The sequence below is a fragment of the Pan troglodytes genome, chromosome 13, assembly GCF_028858775.2.
Source record: "Pan troglodytes isolate AG18354 chromosome 13, NHGRI_mPanTro3-v2.0_pri, whole genome shotgun sequence".
Taxonomy (NCBI): domain Eukaryota; kingdom Metazoa; phylum Chordata; class Mammalia; order Primates; family Hominidae; genus Pan; species Pan troglodytes.
Window position 1 is genome coordinate 85,218,151 of NC_072411.2, and position 23,849 is coordinate 85,241,999.

The window sequence follows — 23,849 nt, forward strand, 5'->3', positions numbered from 1 at the left end:
CCATATATGTGTAGGTTTACTTTGGAGTTCTCTATTTTTCCATTGGTCTATATGGCTGTCCTTATGCCAGTACCATGTACCATACTGTTTTTTGATTACTGTAGCTTCATAAAATATTTTGAAATCAGGAAATGCAATGCCTCTAGCTTTGTTCTTTGTCAGGATTGATTTGGTTCATAATCTTTTGTTCTATATGAAGTATATAACCTTTTTTCTATTTCTGTAAAACATGTCTTTGAAATTTTGAAGGGATTGCATTGAATCTGAAAATTGCTTTGAGTACTATAGACATTTGAACAATAGTAAGTTTTCCAATTCAGCAACACAGGATGTATTTACATTTGTTGTCTCTTGTTTAATTTCTTTCAGCAACGTTTTGTAGTTTTTAGTATATAAATCTTTCACCTCTTTTTTCCCTAGGTTTATTCCTATTTCAAAGTATTTTATTCTTTTCAGTACTTTTGTAAATGAGATTGCTTTCATAATTTCCTTTTCAGGTAGTTTGTTGTTAGTGTATAGAAAGGCAACTTATTTTTGTATGTTGGTTTTGTATCCTGCAACTTAACTGAATTCATTTATTATTTATAATATATATTTTTAAGTATTTGTGGTTTTCTTTTTTATTTTAGAGATAGGATCTTGTTCTCTCACCTGAGTTGGAGTGCAGTGGTGCGATCATAGCTCACTGAAACCTTGAACTCTTGAGCTCAAGTGATCCTCCTGCCTCAGCGTTTCAAGCAGCTGGGACCACAGGTATGTGCCACCATACCTGGCTAATTTAAAAATTTTTCTTTTGTAGAGGCAAGGTCTCACTATGTTGACAAGGCTGATTTTGAACTCTTAAACTCAAGTGATCCTCCCATCTTGGCCTCCCAAGTGCTGAGATTACAGATGTGAACCACTGTGTCCAGCCTGGGGTTTTCTATATAAGATCATGTTGTTAGCAAACAGGGATATTTTTACTTCTTTCCAATTCAGATGCCTTTTATATTTTGTTTTGTTTTTGAATTGCACTGTCTAGGACTTTCAGTATTATGTTAAATAGAAGTGGTGAGAGTGGGCATTCTTGTTTTGTTCCTGATTTTAGAGGAAAAGCTTTTATTTTTTTCACAGTTGTGTATGATGTTAGCTGTGGGCTTTTCATACACAGCCTTTATTGTGTTTAGGTATTTTTCTTTTATTTCTAGTTTGTTGAGAGTGTGTCTCTGAAACCATGTTGAACTTAGTTAAATGCTTTTTCCACATCTTTTGAGATGATCATATGGTAAAAATATTTTATTCTGGTAATGTGGTATATCATACTAATTGATTTTCATGTGTTGAGACCCTGTGTTTCTTCTAGTAGGTTTAAAGTTGAAATCTTATATGTTTTTAGTTGATTTTTATATATGGTATGAGATAAGGTTCCAATTTCATTCTTCTGCTTGTGATTATGCAGTTTTCCCAACACTATTTGTTGAAGAGACCGTCCTTTTCCATTATGTGTTCTTGGTCCTTTTGTGAAAAATCAACTGACTGTTAATTTATTCCTAAGTTCTTTTTTTGATGCTCTTATAAATGGGATTGTTATCTTGATTTCCTTTTTAAGATAGTTCACTGTTAGTGTATAGAAATGCTACTGATGTTTGTATGTTGAATTTGTAATGTGCAACTTTACTGAACTTATCAGTTCTAGCAGTTTATTGGTGGAATCTATAGGGCTTTCTTAATATTAAATCATGTCATCAATGGAGACGATATCACTCCTTTCCTATATGGATGCCTTTTATTTCTTTTTCTTGCCTAATTGCTCTGGCTAGGACTTCCAGTACTTTGTTGAATAGAAATGGTGAGAATAGGCTTCCTTGTTTTGTTTCTGATCTTGGAGGAAAAGCTTTCAACTTTTCACCATTGAGTATGATGTTAGCTGTGGGCTTGTCATACATGGCCTTTATTGTGTTGAGGTATATTCCTTCCATACCTTTTGTTTTTTGTGAGAGTTTTCAATATTAATGGATGTTGAACTTTGTCAAATGCTTTTTTTTTTGCATCTATTGAAATGATCATGTGGTTTTTGTGCTTCATTCTGTTGGTTTGATGTATCACATTTATTTGCATATGTTGAACCATCCTTGCATCCCTGATAGAATTTTCACTTGATCATACTGAATGATCTTTTTGATGTACTGTTGAGGATTTTTGTGTCTGTTCATCAGGGATATTAGTGTATAGTTTTCTTTGCTGTGTCTTTGATTTGGTATCAGGTAATGCTGGTCTCATGGAATGAGTTAGGGAGATTTCCTCATCTTCAATTTTTTGAAATAGTTTGAAGAGGATTGGTATTAATTTTTCTTTAATTCAGTAGTGAATCCACCTGGTCCTGGGCTTTTCTTTGTTGAGAGACCTTTTATTATTGATTCAATCTTGCTACTCATTATTGTCTGTTCAGGTTTTTTATTTCTTCCTAATTAATGCTTGGTAGGTTGTATGCTTCCAGAAAATATCCATTTTCTTTAGATTTTTCAATTTGTTAGCATATAGTTATTCTTAATAGTCTAGGATGATGTTCCGTATTTCTGTAGTATCAGTTGTAATGACTCCTTTTTCATTTCTGATTTTGTTTATGTGGATCTACTGTCTTGTTTTTTTGGTTCGTCTAACTAGTGATTTATCAATTTTACTTAACTTTTCCAAAAACAAACTTTTCATTTCATTGATGCTTTGTATTGCTTTTTTAGTCTTCATTTTGTTTAGTTCAGATCTGATCTTTATTATTTCTCTTTTGCTGCTGACTTCGGGATTGGCTCGTTTCTGATTTTCTGGTTCCTTGCAGTGCATTGTTATTTATTTAAAATCTTTCTGTTTTTTTGGTGTAGGCATTTATTACTATAAACTTCCCTCTTGGCACTGTTTTTCTGTAAAATACAAGTTTTGGTATGCTATATTCTCTTTTTCAAAAAATTTCTGTTTCAAGAAATTTTAAAATATTTATCTTAATTTCATCATTGACCCCATCGTTTCTCAGGACCATGTTGTTTAATTTCCATGAATTTGGATAGCTTTCAAAGTCCCTCTTGGTATTGATTCCAAGTTTTATTCCACTGTAGTCTGAGAAGATACCTAATATGATTTTGACTTTCTAAAATTTGTTGAGGCTTGTTTTGTGGCCTAACATATGGTCTGTTCTGGAGAATGTTTCATATTCTGCTTAGAAGAATATTTATTTTGCAGTTGTTAGAAAAAAATGTTCTGTAAATGTCTATTAGGTTCATTTTGTCTAAAGTCCACTTTAAATCCAATGTTAATTTGCTTAGTTTCTATCTAAATTGTCTGTCTAATGCTGATAGTCCCCACTATTATTATATTGGAGTTTATCACTTTAGATCTCATAATGTTTTCTTTATGAATCTGGGTGGTGTGTGTGTTTGGTGGTAGTGGCAGGTTGAGTGGACCTGACCTCAGATCCCATGAGGGGTGCTCAGGTGTGCCACTGGTAGTGGACTTGGCTGGGCATTCCCCAGGGCTTTGGACAGTGTGCTCAGGTACTGGAGTCGGGGGTTGGATCCAGGCTGGGCTCTGCTCTTAGATCATCAAGTAGTGCATATAGATGCTAGCGGTGGTATGCAGTGGTGGAATGGACCCTAGACCCCCAGCAGAATGCTCAATTGGAAGTCACAGTGGCTGTGCTGTGCCCCTGCTACTGGGGAGGACTTAGGCAGGCAGCTAGGAGGCATGGGCTATGCTGGTGCAGCTGTGGCAGTTGCAGACAGTGGAATTTGTCCTTGAGGGTGTGTGAGAATGCTTGGCAAACCCTCTGCAGTGGGGTAGGTTTGCTGCTGGTGACTCTCTCCTCACCCCAGCTGTAGGATAGTATGCAGTCCAGTGTGGAGTAGGCTCTTAAAGTGGTGCTGTGCTGCCACTGCTTAGGATTCAGAGTTTTGTGGGATCCAGTGTGTGCTCTCTGGAGCTCTGCCTTTGTGCAGTTTCTAGGGAGCTTCTTTTGTAGCCTCAGGGCTAGTGAATGTTGAGGGGCTCTCCTGAGGCTAGGATTATAGGAATCCTTTTGGGAATGTGGGTTGCTGGGGCTCCCTCACTTATCTTTTTCCAAGCTTGGGGAGTCTCTCCTGGCTCATAGCCAATCTCAGTCTCCACCAAGGAGGCTGTCGTGCTTCCCTCTTTTTCCTTGCTTTAGGTGTTTCCTGTCACTTCTCTGTTGAATTCCAGTGTTCTTTCCTGGATGATCTATTTGAAGTGTGACTACTGACTAGTTTTGTTCTTCTTAGTGGAGGAGTCGAGTAGATGCCTCTGATCAGACATCTTGAAGCCTCTCCCATTAGGTTGTTTGAGATATTTCTACTATTTTGGCATAGATTTTTATTGCTATAAACTTTCCTCTCAGGACTGCTTTTGCTGCATTTTGTAAGCTTTGGTATGTTGTATTTCCATTTTTGTTTGTCTCAAGATATTTTTAAATTTCCCTTTTAATTTCTTCTTTGACTCATTGGTAGTTAAGGAGCATGCTGTTTAATTTTCACATACTTGTGAATTCTCCAAGATTCCTCCTGTTGTTATTATCTAGTTTCATGCCATTGTGGCTAGAAAAGATATTTGATATGATTTCAGTCTTTATACATTTGTTAAGACTTGTTCTGTGACCTAACTAATGATCTATCCTGGAGAATGTTCTATGTGGTGATGAGAAGAATATTCTGCAATTGTTGGATAAAACGTTCTGTAAATGTCTGTTAGGTCCATTTGGTATAAATTGTAATTCAAGTCCAATATTTTCTTGTCTGCCTCTTTCTGCAGATATTGTAATATTTGCTTTATATATTTAGGTGCTGTAATGTTGGATGCATGTATATTTATAATTGTTATATCTGCTTGATGAATTGACCCTATAATGATCTTCTTTGTCTGTTTTACAGTTTTGATTTAAAGTCTATTTTGTCCACATTCTCTTTTGGTTTTTATTTGTGTGAAATATCTTTTTTCCATCCCTTTACTTTCAGTCTTTGTGAGTCCTTAAAGGTGAAGTGAGTCACTTGTAGGCAACATATAGGTAAGTCTTGTTTTTTAATTCGTTCAGCCACTCTGTGTCTTTTAATTGGAAAATTTAATCCATTTACATTCAAAGTAATTATTCATAGGTGAGGTCTTACTATTGCCATTTTGTTAATTGTTTTCTAGTTAATTTGTAGACCCTTTGTTTCTCTCTTCCTCTGTTGCTGTCATCCTTTGTGGTTTGATAATTTTCCGTAGTGGTATTATTACAAGTTAGACAGGCATGAGTGGGGCAGAAGAGGGCTCTCCCCCACCCACTAGGAATGTCAGGTGATGGTTCGACTGACAGTTATCACAATGATAATTTGGCAGCTGGCACCAGGAACAGACAATCTCCTAATGGTCCACAAGCTGTTAACATTAAAGTGTTAATTGAATGCAGACACCAGGGAGAAGCAAAAAGGGCTTCCAATAAAATCTCAGGTATTGGGCTAGTGAGCCTGGGCACATGCATTCAGTGACAAAATGGCTGAGTGTGACCTTCCAGGGTCACTCCACTGGAAAAGGGAAGAAAGCCTCAGATGAGCATGTGTACAACTTCCTGAACACACTGTGCATGCACACTTCCCAAGCATAAGGAGGGCACTGTGCATGCAGGCAGCCCACCCTAAGGGAAGAATCAAGGAAAAAGGTTGCAAGATGCCGGAGGTGGGCCAGCCTGTAAACTCCTAGGATCAAGGTTAAATGCTGCATTTGACCTTCTCGGTGCCTGCTTGGGTCTCTTCCAAGTGTACTTTCCTTTCTTTCCTGCTCTAAAGCTTTTTAAATAAACTTCCACTCCTGTTCTGAAACTTGCCTCAGTCTCTTTTTCTTTTTTTTTTTTTTGAGATGGAGTCTTGCTCTGTTGCCCAGGCTGGAGTGCAGTGGCATGATCTCAGCTCACTGCAACCTCTACCTCCTGGGTGCAAGTGATTTTCCTGCTTCAGCTTTCTGAGTAGCTGGGATTACAGGCATGCACCACCATGCCCAGCTTTGTATTTCTTTTTTTTTTTTAGTAGAGATGGGGTTTCACCATGTTGGCCAGGCTGGTCTCGAACTCCTGACTTTGTGATCAACCCACCCCAGACTCCCAAAGTCCTGGTATTACAGGCGTGAGCCACCGTGCCCGGCCCTCAGTCTCTTTTTCTGTCTTATGCCCCTCAGTCGAATTCTTTCCTGAGGAGGCAGGAATTGAGGTTGCTGCAGACCTGTACAGATTTTGCCCATGGTAACTAGGATACCTTACACTGGTAATGGTGTGCTTTGAATTCTTTATTTTTATCCTGTGTATATCTACTATAGGTTTTTGCTTTGTAGTTATCATTAGGCTTGCATAAAACATTTTATACTAATAACAGGCTGTTTTAAGCTGATAATAACTTAACTTTGATCCCTTGCACAAACTCAACTCTTTTACTCCCCCCTCTCAGTTTGTTTTGTTGACATGTTTTGTATATTTTATGGTTTGTGTCCCTTGACAAATTAGTAGCTGTAGTTGTTTTTAATAGATTTGTTTTTTTTGTTTGTTTTTTTTTAAAGAAAGGTAGGAGGATCACTTGAGGCCAGGATGAAGAAAGCCTACTTAATATAACAATACCCTGTCTCTACAAAAAATAAAATAAAATAAATTAGGCATGGTGGCATGTGCCTGTAGTCACAGCTACTGGGAAGGCTGAGGCAGAGGATGGCTTGAACCCAGGAGTTCAAGGCTGCAGTGAGCCATAGTCACACCACTGCACTCCAGCCTGAGTGACACAGTGAGATCCTGTCAACAACAACAACAATAACAAAACACAAAGAAAAAGTGAGTATTGAAATAGTCTAAAGTGAAGGAATAAAAAGATAATGTCTTATGAAAAGGAAATGTTAAAATGAAAGCTTCCTAACTTGTTTCAATGTAGCTAGCTCCTGAAGAAGTTAAAAGTCCATCTTGGAAGGATTTTAGAAGTGGTAAATTAGGTCTAGGGTTCATAGGAAAAAGAAAAAAAACTGCTTGAAGATGAAGAAAACACGCACAGAATAGCCTATGCAAATAGACTCTGGTAATAACTCTAATGACTCAGACACCATAGAAAATCTCAGATTTAGGAACTTCTGGTCTGGCTCCTGATTTGAGATGATACAAGTTGTATTATAAACTGATTAGGTACAGAAGGGCCCAGAGCATCTGAGTAGGATGGTTCATGAGACACAGTTGAGGAGTAGAAGCAAAAGACTTTCAGACCAACTGGGGTGTGTGATAAATAAAGCTTAATTTTGAAATTTGAGATGCATTTTATTTGGCAGAATTCTTGGTAAGCTGGTCTCTTAAGAAAAGCAGTCATCCTCAGGTGCAAAAACCTTATTCTAAGAGCCTGGTAAGAAGGGTAATAATTTGAAAAGATACAGAGACTAATGAAGAAAACCTAACAATGCTATAAGTGTGACATTTTGGGAGGAGAGAGAAATGTCAAGAGGCATTTTAGGCAACTTTCTATATGATGTGTGCTATATACAACTTAGTCTGGCTGGGTGCGGTGGCTCATGCCTGTAATCCCAGAACTTTGGGAGGCTGATCACTTGAGGTCAGGAGTTTGAGACCAGCTTGACCAACATAGTGAAACCCTGTCTCTACTAAAAAATACAAAAATTAGTCAGGTGTGGTGGCGGTTGCCTGTAATCCCAGCTACCTGGGAATCTGAGGCAGGAGAATTGCTTGAACCTGGGAGGCGGAGGTTGCAAGAGCCAAGATCATGCCACTGCCCTCCAGCCTGGGCGACAAAGCTAGACTCCGTCTCAAACAAACAAACAAACAAAAAAACAACTTAGTCTGTGCTGTACTTGTCAGGAAAACTACAGTAAATATCTGTTTTTCAAGGCTTCTGAATTACCATTTTTTGATGTTTGATAAGGAGAAATAGGCTATATAAAAGCCCACATATATTTAGATTATTTGTGTATCTTCTCTTACCTAGGGTTATCCAGTATATTTCCTTTTAAAGGAAACATCTTTCCCTCTAAACACTGAATACATAATTCAGAAATTCTCTGAGAGGTTGAAAATTATTTCCTCACATTTGGAGATAAGAATATAAAATATTAATTCACTTTTTAAAAAAAGAGAGTAAATCATTGTTTCTTTTACTGTCACCTACTGCATAACATTCCACATCTAACCCCCTTTGTATGGCCATACCGTATATCTTATTGAGATTAAATACACTTTTTACACAAACCAAATAATTCTTTTAGTTTTCTAGATATAACTGGCATCATAATACTTCTGTTTCTGTTTTTTTAACATTGGGACCTATTTTGTTATTACCCTATATTACTAGTGTAATAAAATAATATCACTTAATGTTCTCATATCCTTTAATTATAGACTGAGTAGTGTTGGAGGAAAGTCCCTGGGGCCTAGTAGAAGGACAAGTTGTGGACTGTTAGACATGGTCTAACAGTCTAAAGCTCTAAGCAGCCAACTAAATTGTTTGAAGTATAAAAGTGGCAAATGCAATCTTCATATTTATTTGGTGACTGCAGTAAGTAGCATCTGTAATTTTCAAAGACCACGTAAAATCAATACCACAGAGAGGATCAAGGCTAGCCATAGCCCCGAAAATCCAGCACAGTCCCAAGCCTCCCTTTGTATAACAAATATGTTATTATTTCTCCTTTATAATCTTAACACGGAATTCTTAGATAATTTAACCTACCTACATGCAAAAATTTAGGAAAATAAATGTAATGCCCTAGTTGTAAAATAAAAAAGAAATAAAAATAAAACAATAAATACATTCCAGTGTGTAAATCCATGAGCACAATTACACTTGAAGACATAATGATGTGTATCTTTTTTTTTTGAGATGGAGTTTCTCTCTCGTTGCCGAGGCTGGAGTGCAATGGCATGATCTCGGCTCACCACAACCTCCACCTCCTGGTTTCAAGCGATTCTCCTGCCTCAGCCTCCCAAGTAGCTGGGATTACAGGCATGTGCCACCACGCCTAGCTAATTTTGTATTTTTAGTAGAGAGAGGGTTTCTCCACGTTGGTCAGGCTGGTGTCAAACTCCCTACCTCAGGTGATCTGCCCAACCTTGGCCTCCCAAAGTGCTGGGATTACAGGCGTGAGCCACCGTGCCTGGCCAAATGATGGGTATCTATACATAGAAAGCATGTTGAATGCAATAGTTAATAATGCACATTGTATTGTATTATACATTGAAGGAGCATAATTGACGGTGACCTTTTTTCCAAAATATTGAGAAACTCTTTGCTAAGTTCTGGGTAGAACAAATACATTTTTCCCTTGATTACATGGTACCACATATATGGTTACTGCATAAAGAATGCCAGACATACTTTGTATTTACATGTGAAGTGGAGTTAGGTTCCAGGCCCAAGTAATTATAAATAAGTTTTCACTTGCAGAAATCAGGCAAATTGCCATTTCATTTTTAAGTGTATAGTCCTAGTGATCATATTGCAGTATATCTGGCATGTCTGGCCCCCACCCTTTAAATGCCACTAGTATTCCTCCCAATTATTTTGACAACTAAAAAAGTTTCCCACCATTTTCACCTCTGTTGAAAATATTGCTCTCCTACATTTCCTTGAGGTTTAACTGTTACAGTGTTAATGGAAAGAATAACACATCTATCAATTGAACATATGAGGTCCACAAGTAATAGGCTCCTGTTGGCTGTTTTAACAAAAGCTTTTTTTTTTTTTTTTTTTTGACTTATATCGCTAGCTATCTTTAGGTCTCTAGATATTGCACCCTCCATATGCAATCAGATTCTAAAACTTCTGATAAAAAATGCATCTCCTGGAAATGTCTGTGAAAAGGTCTGTAGACAGCTAGTCAGTGTGGTAGGCAGAACAATGGAACCTAAGAATATGTATATGTTATCTTGGCACAAGGGACTTTGTAGGTGTGATCAAATTAAGGATCTTGAGGTGGAGAGATTATTCTGGATTATCTGGGTTGTCCCAGTGTGATCACAACGGTCCTAATATGGGAAAGGGGAAGGCAGGGGAGTCAGATCAGATTCAGAGAGAGATTTGAAGATGCGATACTGCCGGCTTTAAATGCCCATTGAACTCTGCTTCAAAAAATGAAAACACACCTCTATAAAATGTATATTGGGAATAAACTTTGTATTTACATACATTGGGGAATTTTTAAAAAATGTAATGTTTGGACTTACATATTTTACCATATTACTTTGCTATATTTGGACATTACATGTTTTACCATATTACTTTGTTATAAAATTATAAATTTAACTTTTAATACAGATTGCCAGAATATTCTAGATTAGAGATTAGGTTTTTGTTTTCCTCAAGACGTAAGACAAGTATGAACATTCTAAACTGCTGGATGAATCTGAAAGACAGTAATTTCAAAACTCAATTTATACTCATGTTAAATATAACTACATTAAGAGTTTAAAATTTCGTGGGAGAAAATATAATAAAGAGATAGGATCATTTATAGTCTTAAGAATAATGTTGGTTTCCCAAGTGCTGTTCTTAGCAATTAAAGCATAAGGTGAATTGAAATTTGCTTCATAGGCAGTTTGACTGTATGTATTAGAGAATGAAAAGAGGACATTTGTAGTAATGCATGGAAACTTGCTGCTTCAAATTAAATTTCTCCTCTGCTGTTGTAGAATGGATTCCATACAGTAGCTAGTTGTGGATGATTCAGAAAATTATGAGTTTAGAGTCCCAGTTGTTAATTTATAAGTTTTATGGGGAAGTATCACCTGCATTTGTGCTGAATAAAATATACGCGGATTCTTTAAAAAAAAAAAATCACAATTTTTTTCTAAATTTATTTTTTAAAAAGTTTTTAGAGAGAATAAATACAAAATTAGTCAATTTGAACATGTTTCATTCACATTCTTTAAATTGCTTGTTGGTCTCCTTAACAATTTTTCTTTTCCTTTGACCCTCTGCTTTTCTCATTTTTATTTTCCTCCTTGAAGAAACGATCCATTCTAAGGGCTTTAAACATTTCTTTTTGTGTTGATGTTTAAATCTTTTATTATAGTCTCATATTCTCACTCAAGACTCAGAATTCTAGTACTCCTAATGAACATTTATGTCTTTTGGGCAGTCCTGCTGCCATCCTAAGCTACACATACTGGGAATGGAACTCAATCATCTTTTCTTTGCAAATCAGTGTCTCTTACCAATTTCTTTCATTCTGTTTATCCAGTCTTCTAGGTTTGAAATTTTGGGGTTGTTTTTAGGATTTTGTATTGCCTTCATTTTCTTAATTAATCAGAGTCCTTCTAGTTCTAGTCTAGAAATATGTTTCATATCTGCCATTCATGTTCCACTATGATTTTGACTGTCTTGCAGTTCCTGATAATTTTATGAATAGATTAATATAATGCTGTTTAACTTATTTTCTATATGCTTAATTCATTCTAGACATAGCTGGAAGGCAGATCTTAAATTATAACTTTTTTTTTCCTATATGTTATTCAATAAAGAATAAACCTAGTTTAGTATTTCACTTGGCAAAGTGTAGTACGTCATGCATGAATTGCAGCATCAGGATCACTTGTGATATTTGCCAGAGGTGGCCATCCCACATCACCTAAATCAAATCTCTGGGCATGGATTCTGGGAATCAGCATTTTTAGAAGGCAGCATAAGTGATTCCGATGCACACTAACATTTGAGAACTACTGGAAAGGATAAAATTCAACCTAAAATTCAAAACCCTTTAACATATGGCCGTACCTTGTATATTCCAGTTTATTTTTCACTAGTTCTAATATAATCTTTTGCTCACTCTAACAGTCACTCTAGATATGCCACGATCAAATTGCTTCTGAGAATTTGTTTATAACCCCTTTATTCAGAATGCCTTATTTTTTTTTTTTTGCATCCATCCTTCAAGCCCTTCTTCTTTATGGACTCTTTTAAGCTATGTATTAGTGAGCACCTACCATTTATGTCAGACACTTCATGGAAAATTTTTACTATCCATTAAGCAACCTAGGTATAATTGTTCCCATTTTACAACCAAGGACATTGAGACTTAGTGCAGTTAAGCAGCTTGCCCTAAGCCGTACAAGTAGTAAGGAGTAGAGTTTGATTCAAATCTAGGTCTAGGTTTGACGTGCTCCTCCCAGTGGTAGCTTTCAAGTTGGCTCTGTAGGCAGCTGCTTAACTAAAACCTACCTGGTTTTCTGTGTTTATATGCTAGGGCTTTCCCACAGGTCACTTTTAAATACAGCTTAAATATTTTTAAAACCATTTTATGAGTTCTATTAGGACAGCTAGGGCACTCAAATGGAAATTCATTAGATTACTATTTAACTGTTAAATGTGTGTCAGCTTCTCTGTAGTTGAGCCATAAGCTTCTTAGAGAACTGAAAGGAAATTTTAAAAAGCCTATCCCTTCCATCACCCAGTGTGGTAGTGGTTGTATTTAGTATGTATTCACCGAATATCTGCTCAGATTAAGTAGAATCCAGAACAGTGAAAGATGTACTTTCATTGAGTAGGAATCACTGGTTCCAGAAAACAAGAAATTGTTAGCATCTGAGGACAAAGACTACCAGTTATTTTAATGTTTTTTTAGAGCATTTTGAAGAAGATGGAAACTTAATAAAATTTTAATTATCATGTGTTTATCTTCAATTGGTGATTAGAAAATGTTTTCCAAAGTTTTTGTGTGTTCAGCATGAAATAAAAACACAAAACAATTTTATTAGCAGAAAAGTTCTACTAATGTAACATAAAACTACAATGAAATATACAATTTTGGGATGTTATCGACTAAATATCATTAAGTTTCTCCTGCTATAGAATTTAATACTTGTTTGTCCATTGTAAAACATGAATATTACTACCTTACAATTTTATCTAATCTTCAATATATTTGTAGTTTAGGCCAAAAACATCTATGTTCTCATGTCACAAAAAAACATTTAGCTCAAGTGAATTGACTTTCCTCTATCATAATCAACTCTATGTGATTAAGAAATTACTAAACCTTGAAGAGGAACAATCAATAAAGTAAACATTTTTGATGCATTACATATAATGTTAACTCTCAAGCATGTTTGGTGAAGCTATGCTTTCATATATTGCTTTCAATGCACTATTAGACAAGAAGACAAGTTCTCAGTAAGGTTGTGATATATAAGTATTAATAAGCATTGAAGGCCTAACAGCACTGGCTGTCAAATCTGTGTGTATTAATGTGAATTAATGAGCTTTTCCTCTCCCAAGAGGAAAACAGGTTATTACAGGTTAAACAATGATGAGCAAAACACAGGCAATGCCAGTGTGATAGAAAGCCTTCAATTTAGAGAAGTGACCTTTAAAAGGGATTGCATAAATAACCCCAAGATAATCACTTGGTATAATATTTTGGGTTTAGAGTTTAGATAGCAGTAAAAGCATGTTTATTGATTCGTTTGATTTTTTAAAATTGTACCCCTTGGGAAATCACCTCAGTGCAGAATTAAAGTGAAAAGACAATGATAACAACAAAACATGTATAACTAAAACTATCATAGAATGAAATACTGGTTTGAAAAAAATCACCCTTTTAATGTCACGCTATGGTGGAAAGTTAGGTATTTTCAATTCTCCAAATTACACAGAGAAAGTAGAAAGCACTGATTATGTGTCTAGTTGTTGGTGTGGAAAGGATAATACCTTAGGACTATTAAACTAATACATTTCATTTTTAGTAATCCCTAGTTCCAAGTTGATCCAAGGCTGTGTTTAGAATCATGCCAAGAGGACTCACATATTTGCTTTTATATTATAGCAAAGATATCATTCTATCATTTAGGCTGAGCAGTTAGGCTTAGCACCCAAAAGAAGGAAGATTTGATACTCTGGAAGACCTTGACAGAAGGAAAGTTAAAAAGCCTGTTCCTTCTGGTCTCAGAATATATGAGAAAGAATTAATCAGACATAGGTTTCTGACTTCCCTTCTCCAGGCTGACAAGTTTGCAAGAAAGCCAAAAATAGAGTAGCTTTTGTTGAACTTTTCTTTTGGAATGTTCATATGAAGTTGTCACTTAGGGTGGCTCTGTGTCAGCATGTGAAGTAATACATGGCAATGGTAGATGAAGGTGGCTACAAAGATGAATCTGAGGCAACGTACCTGGCTCTGAGAGTCCAGCTGTGTTTGGAGGGGGTCTTGCTGGGAATTTGCCCAAAGTGGTTTGCTGCAGTAGTGGGTGAGGCCAGACATTCAATGGGAGTCACCTCTAAACTCCATGAAGATAGCTGCACAGGAAGTAAGATTTAACTAGGGGTTGAATCAGTGACAGTTGGATGGGGTGGAGGTGAAGTGTCAGCAGGCCATTACTGAGCAAAGATAACAGACCTTATATTCCTTTGTAAAACAATGGCATATCTAAGGATTGCACCAGCCACCTCACAGTGGAGACCAGTACAAGGATGGCAGGCTACATGGAAGGGAAAATCCCTTGAATCTGTAAGCTTTCCCCTATACCCAGATGTCAGCTTGGGAAGAGGAGGGTGAAAAGTACAACTCTGAAATTGAGCTAAACTTTGAGTTGACTAAATATTTTACATTACAGAGGTTGTTTAAACTGGAGCTATCAATTGGCCATTTTGAGATAAGTCCTTGTCCTCTCACTTCCTTCCAAATAGGGTAGAATATTGAGAAGGATATTAAATGGAGTTATAGAAAATAAAATAGACTTTTTTTTGCACATTTCATTCATAGTATAAATTTGAGAATTTGCTAGTGAATCTGCTGTACTTATCCCCACTCCCCAAGTCCTCACTCTCAGCTGAGCTGGCTTCCTTTTTCTCTAAGAAAATTGAAGTAATCTGAAGGGAATTTCCACAAGTTTTCATCACTACATCTATTTACTTATAAATTTCTGTGACCATATACTCTGTCTTCACATCTGAGACATTAGAGGAGCTGTCTGATTCATCCAAAGGCAACTCTTCTACTAGGACCTTAGATCCTATCTCCTCTTACGTATTACAACGATTCTCACCTCTCTTTTGAGTAATCAATTTTTTTCTTGTTATCAATTATTCCATCATAAAACAAACATGGCTTATCTCTGACCATCGAAAACAAGTTCTCTCAATACAATCTCATTCTTCTTCATTCCCATATCTGTGTTTTCTTTATAGCAAAACTTCTCAAATACCTCCAATATCATTCTTCAAGTTCTTTTAAAACTTACTACAATAGGCTTTCACCCCAGTCATTCCACTGAAACTACTCTTATGAGGTAACTAATGACTTCCATATTGCTAAATGCAATGGATAATTCTTCATCTTCCTCTGTCTTGACTCATCATCAGCACTTAACACAGGCAATCGCTTTTCTTTTTTCTCTTCCTTAACTGGCTTCCACTTCCCAGTCTCTGTTATTGGCACCTCCTCATCTTTCCAACTTCTCAATATTGGAAGCTCTAAGAGTTCAGTCCTGGAATGTTTTCTCTATTCTGTCTACACTTACTCCTTTTGTGATCTCATTCAGTTTCATGGTTTTTAATATTATTTTATTATTTCTATGTGGACATCTCCCAAATTTTTATATCCAGCCTGAAAATGGGTCTTCTGAACTTTTACCTCCTATAGTGAATTGCCTACTCAACAACTCCACTTGGATATGTAATACATATCTCAAATGTAACATGTACAAACAGAACCTTCCCCTTCTCAGCTGATGATAGCTACATCCTATGGTTGCTCAGGCCAAAGAGCCTTGGAGTCATCATTGATTCCTCCTTTTCTCTGACAATCTATATGAAAGCCATCAGCAAATCCTAGAATCCAGCTCTGTCTCACTACCTCCACTACCACTGTCAGTTTTTAGTCTCTCATCTTTGTCTCCCTAGAGGCTATTCTTAGCTCAACCAGAGTGATGCTTTGAATGTAAGTTATGTCACGTCTCTCCTTGGCTTAAAACCCTCAAATGGCTACCTACGTCCCTCAGAGTAAAAACTAAAGTTTGTATCCTGATCTATAAGTTCTTACAGTCTTCATGGCTCCTCTCCCCCACCTCTTTATCTCATCTTTTACTACTTCTCATTCTTACTCTGCATAGCTGCACCAGTTTTCTGTCTTTCAAACACACTGGGTACATTCTGATCTCAGGGCTTTTGCCTTTGCTCCTTTCTGTCTGGAAAGCTCATCCCTAATTTCTGCATGATTCAAGCTCTCACAGTATTTGTTTTTTTTCTCAAATGACACATTTTCAGTAGGACCTTCCTTGACTACCCTATTTAAAATTACAATCTCCACCCCTAATATGGCATTTCTTATCCTTTTTTCCTGCTTTGTTTTTCTCCATAGCTTTTATGACTTTCTGATATCCTGAACAAGTTATTGATTTTTTTTAATAATAAGGCTCTATTTTAATGTTGTGTAAATTACCAAGAAGTAGAGATTGACTGTAATTTCCCAAAGACAGAACATTCATTTCACAGCTACACAAGAACAGGGCTACGAGTGAAAAGGCACCCTAATTTGGGATAGTGTGAAGAAACATAGTTTGTGTTTTGGACAATTTATAGAGACAAATTTCCAGGGGACCTAAGAATACTGTTGGTCTGTATGGATATAAAGTGAAAAATGAAAGAACTCATGCAAAAATCTATGCTATCTTTATTCTTCCTAGGTTAATTAAATCTCTATTTAATGCAAATTTTATAAGTGTATTCTGCTGTTATTGGAGAAAATGAATGTTTTCAAAGAATTCCTATGCTCCAGCTTATGAAACCGTACTCTGTCTAGACAAGGGCATAGGAGATATTTCTAAATACTAATAATAAACTCAGAAAAAGAGATAAAACCGTCTTATTTACAATAGCATAAAAAACTTAGAAATAAATTTAAACAAAGAAGTGAAAGATCTGTACACAGAAAACTACAAAACATTGATAACAATGGAAGAAACATAAATAAATGGAAAGATATTCCATGTTCATGGATTGGAAGAATTAATGTTGTTAAAATGTTCATATTTACCCAAAGTGATATGTAGATATAATGCAATTCCTATCAAAATCCAATGACAGTTTTCATAGAAATAGAAAAAAAAATTCTAAAATTCATATGGAACCACAAAAGAGGGAGGCATTATATTACCTGATCTCAATATTGACTACAAAGCTATGGTAATTAAAATAGTATGGTAGTGGCATAAAAACAGACACACAGATCAATGGAGAATAGAGAGTCCAGAAGTAAACCCAAACGCATACAGTCAACTAATTTTTGACAATGGCACCAATGAGATGGCATGGGGAAAGGTTAGTCTCTTCAATAAATGGTGCTGGGAGAAAATATCCACAGGCAAAATAATAAAATCAGACGCTTATATTAAGGAATGCAAAAAAACAAAAACAAAAACCTCAAAATGGCTTAAAGACCTGCACATAAGACCTGAAACTACAAAACCCCGACAAGAAAACATAGGTGCAGAGCTCCTTGACTTTGGCCTTGGCAATGATTTTTTGGTTATAGCTCCAAAAGCACATGCAATAGAAGCAAAAATAAACAAGAGGGACTACATCAAACTAAAAAGCTTCTGCACAGCAAAGGAAACAATCATCAAAATGAAAAGGTAGCCTACAGATTGGGCGAAAATATTTGCAAACCATACATCTAATAAGGGGCTAATATCCAAAATATATAAGGAACTCACACAACTCAATAGCAAAAAAAATGAATAACCTGATTAAAAAATGGGCAAAGTACCTTAATAAATTTTTCCAAAGGAGACGTAAAAACGGCAACAGGTATATGAAAAGGTTCTCAACATTACTAATCATCAAGAAAATGTAAATCAGAACTGCAATGAGATATTACTTCACATCTGTTAGGATGGCTATTATGAAAAAGACGAGGTAACAAATGTTGGGGAAGGAGTGGAAAGAAGAGAACCTTTGTACACTGTTGGTGGGAACGTAGATTGGTGCAGCCACTGTGGAAAACAGTATGGAGGTTTCCTACATAGTCCAAAACTAAATATAGAATTACCATATCTCCAAAATATGATAGAACTATTATAATTCCAGAAATTAAATCTAGAACTACAATATGATCCAGCAATCCCACTTCTGGAAATATACCCCCAAGGAAATAAAATCTCCGCTCCTGTAGCTAGCTGCTGTCTCATGTTAACTGCAGCATTATTCACAATAGCCAAGATATGGAAACAATTAAAGTGTCCTTTGATGGATGAATAAAGAAATTGTGGTATATAATGAAATATTATTCAGCCTTAAAAAAGGAGATGCTGCCATTTGTGACAGCATAAATGAATGTAGAGGACGTTATGTGAGGTGAAATAAACAGAACACAAAAATAGTGCATGATCTCATTTATATGTGGAATTTTTTAAAAAAATGAAATATGTAGAAACAGAGTAGGACAGTGGTATCAGGAGTTGGGAGATGGGAGGTAGGAAAGTGTAGGCCAAAGGATACAAAGTCACAATTATGCCCAACGAGTAAATCTAGAGTCTAATGTACAATATGAGGGCCAGGCACAGTGGCTCATGCCTGTAATCCCAGCACTTTGGGAGGCTGAGGTGGGCGAATCACTTGAGATCAGTAGTTCATGACCAGCCTGGACAACATGGTGAAACCCCGTCTCTACTAAAAATACAAAAATTAGCTGGGTGTGGTGGTGGACACCTGTAATCCCACCTACTTGGGGGGCTGAGAGAGGAGAATTGCTTGAACCCAGAAGGCGGAGGTTGCGGTGAGCCAGGATTGCCCTGCTGGACTCCAGCCTGGGCAACAGAGTGAGACTCTGTCTCAATAATAATAATAATAATAATAATAATAATAATAATAATAATAAGTGTACAACATGAGGACTATAGTTAATAATATTGTATTATATACTGGTAATTTGCCAAAAGAATAAATTTTAGATACTCTTACCATCAAAAAAAAAAAAGAAAAGAAAGGTAACTATGAGATTATAATTTGCTAAACTGTAATAATCCATCTACTATGTGCGTGTTCATATATATATATACACACACACACATACATAAACATGTTGTAGCCCTAAAATCTATGCAATAAAATTTAAAAAATAAAAACACCCAAGATGTCTTTATTCCTCCTAATTAAATTTATATTTGCTATAAATTTAAGTTTATTGTCCCATTCCAAGTGCTAGTGAAGGATTTCAAAGAAGTCCTTTGTTCGATGTTATTAGCGATATCCTACTGTATCTATACCAAGACATGGGAGGCACTGACGATTGCAACTAAGACTTACCAAACCACAGGGGTTCTCAAAATTTAGGGTGGGTAAGAATCACTTGGAGTAGGTTGGGAGTTGAAGAAAACTTGTTAAAAATGCACATTTCCTGGCTGTAACATAAGGTATTCTGAACCAATAGATTTGGGGCCTAAATTGGTGATCTGCAGTTTCAGTATGCTCCTCTGGTGATCCTGAACAGGTGGTCCATCTCCCCTCCTTTGGGAAACACTGCACCAATGTTTATTATCCTAGAAGAAAATTACATAGAAGAAATCTGGAAGAAATTTCAACAGAATTTTAGATCACTGAAGAATTTAGGGGTCCAGATAGCTTTCTTATTTTTTTGTTGTTCAAATCTTATCTTTTGTAAGAGAAATTTGAATAGCTAGGGACATTGGTGATATCAGAAACCTAGATTTCACTTCCTCTATCATTGTTTATAAAATCAAAATGGAGTCCTAAGAACAGACTAAATTTATTTTATAAACACCAAAAGAATGTATTTGATAGGAAACTAGCACCTGATCAAAGTGAATATTGACATGGAGGGAGAAATTTCCTGAGAAGGCTGTAAAACTGGCGTTATATTAGTTTACAAGAAAATGAAGCTGCATGAAGAGGATATTTATTAAATAGTGAAACATTAGGTCTCTCTGTTGTTTGAATTATTTACAGCAAACAAAATACTTTTAGGTAAAATATGTAAACGAATACGCAGATAAGAAAATGGACACAGGTTTTTTTCATGCGTCTTGTAACCGTTTAAAGGAGACCATTGGATTTAGTGCTTAACCAATATATGTTTTATTGTGCAAACCAAGTATTTGGATATTAATATTTTAAAAAACTGATAAAGTCTTTATCAACTTTTACTGAACACCATATTATCTACTTGACTGTTACATTGCTTTAAGAGTCCAGTCTTGACTCATCTGTGATCCTAAGTGAAAAATAAATAACATGAGATCATTAAAATTTCCTACTGAGTTAAATTCAGATTGAATCCAGATATCTAAAAATAAAAGTCAAAGTAACACTATCATAAACAATCTATATTAGCTTTTCAATTAATAAATTAATTTTTTTAGAGACGGAGTCTATAATATCCAGGCTGGTATCCTGGGTTCAAGCAATCTTCCCATCTCAGCCTCCCAAGTAGCTGGGACTGTAGACATGCACCACTATGCCTTGCTGACTAGAATCTGTATTAGATTTTTAAAAATAAACTTTTTTTTTTGGAGTAATCTGAGATTTACAGAAATGTTTCAAAGACAGTATAAAGTTTTCATTTTCCTCATTTTTTTCTCTTTTTTTCTTGATTTAATTGACACATAACAACAATATATTTATATGGTGCAATGTGATGCTTACTTATATGTATATGTTGTAGAATGATTCCTCTTATGTCCCTTGCCCAGTCTCCCCTAAAGTTAACATTGTATATCATCATAGTACATTTTTGAAAACTAAGAAAATAAGCTAGCCATGGTGGCTCACACCTGTAATCCCAGCACTTTGGGAGGACGAGGTAGGAGGATCGCTTGAGTCCAGGGGTTCAAGACCAGCCTGGGCAAAATAGGGAGACCATGTATCTACAAAAAATACAAACATTAGCTGGTCATGGTGGCATGTGCCTGTAGTCCCAGCTACTCAGGAGGCTGAGGTGGGAGGATCACTTGAGCCCTAGAGGTTGAGGCTGTAGTGAATTGTGTTTGCGTACTCCAGCTGGGGCAACAGAATGAGACCCTGTCTCAAAACAAAAAACAACATTGGTGCATTGTTATTAATTAAGCCCCAGACTTTATTTGGATGTCACCGTTTTCCCGCTAATGTCCTTTTGTTCTTTCAGGATCCAATTCACAATACTTCTGGTACATTGGCTGTATTTATAGATGTAAAGGGCTGCATAGGCTGTACACTGCACTACTCTGGGGGTGCCATTTACATTGCTGTGCCAGGCACTGTTCATAATGCTTTACATCTATTAACTTGTTTAGTCATCACGGAAGCTCTAAAAGGTAGGCAATATAATTATCCCTATTTTACAAGTATGGGCATTGAGGACAAAGAGATTCGGTAACCTTAAAAGATCACTTAGCTAGTAAGTGGAGAAACTGAGGTTCTAGTTACACAGCCTGTGCTCTTAGAGACATTCCAAATCGGCGAGCTTCCTATCCCAACTGACCAGCTGTAAGAACACACTTCTTATTCCAAGGAACTGACTGATTGACCTTAAGCAAGTCACTCAATCTCTCTGGACCTCTGTTTGCTCATCCATGAAAGTGTAGAAGTGGATTACATAATCTATACAAGTTTCCTACCTTTAAAACAAATGTATAACATTGAAACATGTATCTTTAAATTTAATTTCCAGCTCAGAGACCTACTGCATTTTTGTACTCTTGCCAATCAACTTTTAAAAAATAAAACGTTCATTAAAATCAGACTATTGAATATTAAAATTCCAATTGTATTTTTAAGGAGGATCTATATATCACATTGAGACACTTCTTTTTTTGCCTCAGGTTGTTAGCTTGTTGATTTTGAATTTTATATCATGCTTTTGAATACTACTCAATTTTACATATGCCCTTTGTAAGCCAATAAAACTAAACTAAATGTATGTCACTTCTTATGTAGGAATGCACAAGCAAATGAACGGTATATAGCCACATATTTCAGTAGATTAAACTCAGTTGAAATTATCCCACATGCTGGCACTGTAATAGGCTATTGATCTCAGATTGCATTTTCTGTTTCTTTATAATTGAATTTTGTTCCCAAATGAAAGAGCACGTTCATTTTCAGTTTGTGTTTAGTGAAATAAAAACTGCATCTGGGATCAGTTTTATCATGTGCCCAATGGAGGACTAAGTATGAAGTATACCACCTTCTTGGAAGAGATTGTTTTTCCCCGAAAGTGCTAAATTTTAGATCTGAACTGCCATAAAAATTCTGCATGATTATATCCACAAATCAGGATATACACAAAACTATGGATTTTTCCCCTATGAATGACGAGTAATGGAAGATATGCTGTAATTACATAAATTAACCCATCTCTAGAGACTAAAGGAAATTAAGATCGAAGGAAGTAGGACAGAGGGCTTAAAAATAAAAAAGACCTTAAAATAGAAAATAGTATGCCAAAACTAGAGGTGATTTTCTTTCTTATGCTAGACCTTCCTTTGATTCTTTTAATTACAATGAGACAGAAATTTTAGGACACTAAGGGAGACAGATTATTCAAAGGCTTTAGCATGCCCTTTATTCTCTTTCAAATACAATACTCCCCATAATAGTGTAATACTATTAATCATACTGCTTTCAGCCCTCTACCTGAAGGTGACAGTCTTCAGCTGTTCCAGAAGGTCCTGGGTCCCAAAGTTCCTGTTACTCACTGCTGATTGGGCACAGGTGAGAGTGCCTAGTTTTCATTCAGCAGCCTGTTGTGGGTACAGGGTTATGGCTGCAATGAAGCAGGGCCTTTCTGATCCTTTATATTACTCTTCTTTCATGGGGGAGGAGAGAGATAAAGTGCCTACAGTGAAATGCAGTTGCAATACATTCACTCTCACAACTCATTTTTCAAACCCCAGGGAAGACTTCCCTACATCTCTTGACCTAAGTCCTTGAAACAAAATGCAGCTGCATCCTTATGCTGTGAAATTTGTGTGTGGTGGTGGTGTTCACATCGGAGAAGGACACTGCTTCAAAGCATGGGGAGAATGTGAGCAGAGCAAACACTTAAGTGAGAGAAAAGACAGATTGACTTTCCAAATTCTTCCAATTGGAGGGCATGAATGCTGATCCCCACAGTGCCTAGTGTCATTTTCTTGTTTCACTTGGTGTCCAGCATGAGATTTTGGAAGTCCTTATGTGTTAGTAAGGTATTCTCAATGGTTGCACATGGTTGGTGAGAAATATTTTGCAATGGTGAGCAATTTATTTTATTTTTCAATGTGTGTGTATTTAGGTATGTATGAATGTAGGTATTATATTTATCTGCATGTATGTATTCTTAAATTTTTTATTAAAAATTAAACAATCTTAAATGTAATATGCTTTAAGCATAACACATTGGCAGCTAGCACATTAGCATTGAATATTAGAATTATAGATGCTTTTATTTTCTAAAGTATTTATTTTATTAAAAACTTTTTTTTTTTTTAAAGAAATGGGGGTCACTTTATGTTGCCCAGGCTGGACTTGAACTCTTGGGCTAAAGCAATCCTCTTGCCTCAGTCTTCCAAGTAGTTCTGGGATTACAGGCACTGCTATTTTTCTAAGTATTTAATAATATTAATTAAATTTTCAAAAAGTTAGGCAAAAATTAACTTTAAATAACTGTGATTTAAAAATTGATTCTGTTAATATGTGTACCTTTTAATTTTAAGAAATAGTTTTGAATATTTTAAGAGAGAAATAAACTATTTGAAAACATGAGCCAAATGGTTAATATCGAGTGTCAACTTGGTTGGATTGAAGGATGCAAAGTATTGTTCCTGGGTGTGTCTGTGAGGGTGTTGCCAAAGGAGATTAACATTTGAGTCAGTGGACTGGGAGAGGCAGACCCAACCTCAA

At 36.1% G+C, this 23,849-nt stretch overlaps 1 protein-coding gene across 6 annotated transcripts in view; it reads left to right on the top strand.

Annotated features, from left to right (window-relative positions):
- The window catches only part of NUP35 (nucleoporin 35), a 125,384-nt gene that overhangs the window by 64,343 nt on the left and 37,192 nt on the right, over nt 1-23,849 (top strand). For 4 of the 6 annotated variants that reach the window (XR_010149813.1, XR_008546659.2, XR_008546662.2 and 1 more), the window contains 2 exons: nt 630-753; nt 4,992-5,848. The exons of the other annotated variants lie outside the window; for them this stretch is intronic. The gene's annotated coding sequence lies outside the window, so the exon portion shown is untranslated. Of the gene's footprint in view, nt 1-629; nt 754-4,991; nt 5,849-23,849 lie in introns of those variants that run through there. 6 annotated transcript variants of the gene reach the window in all.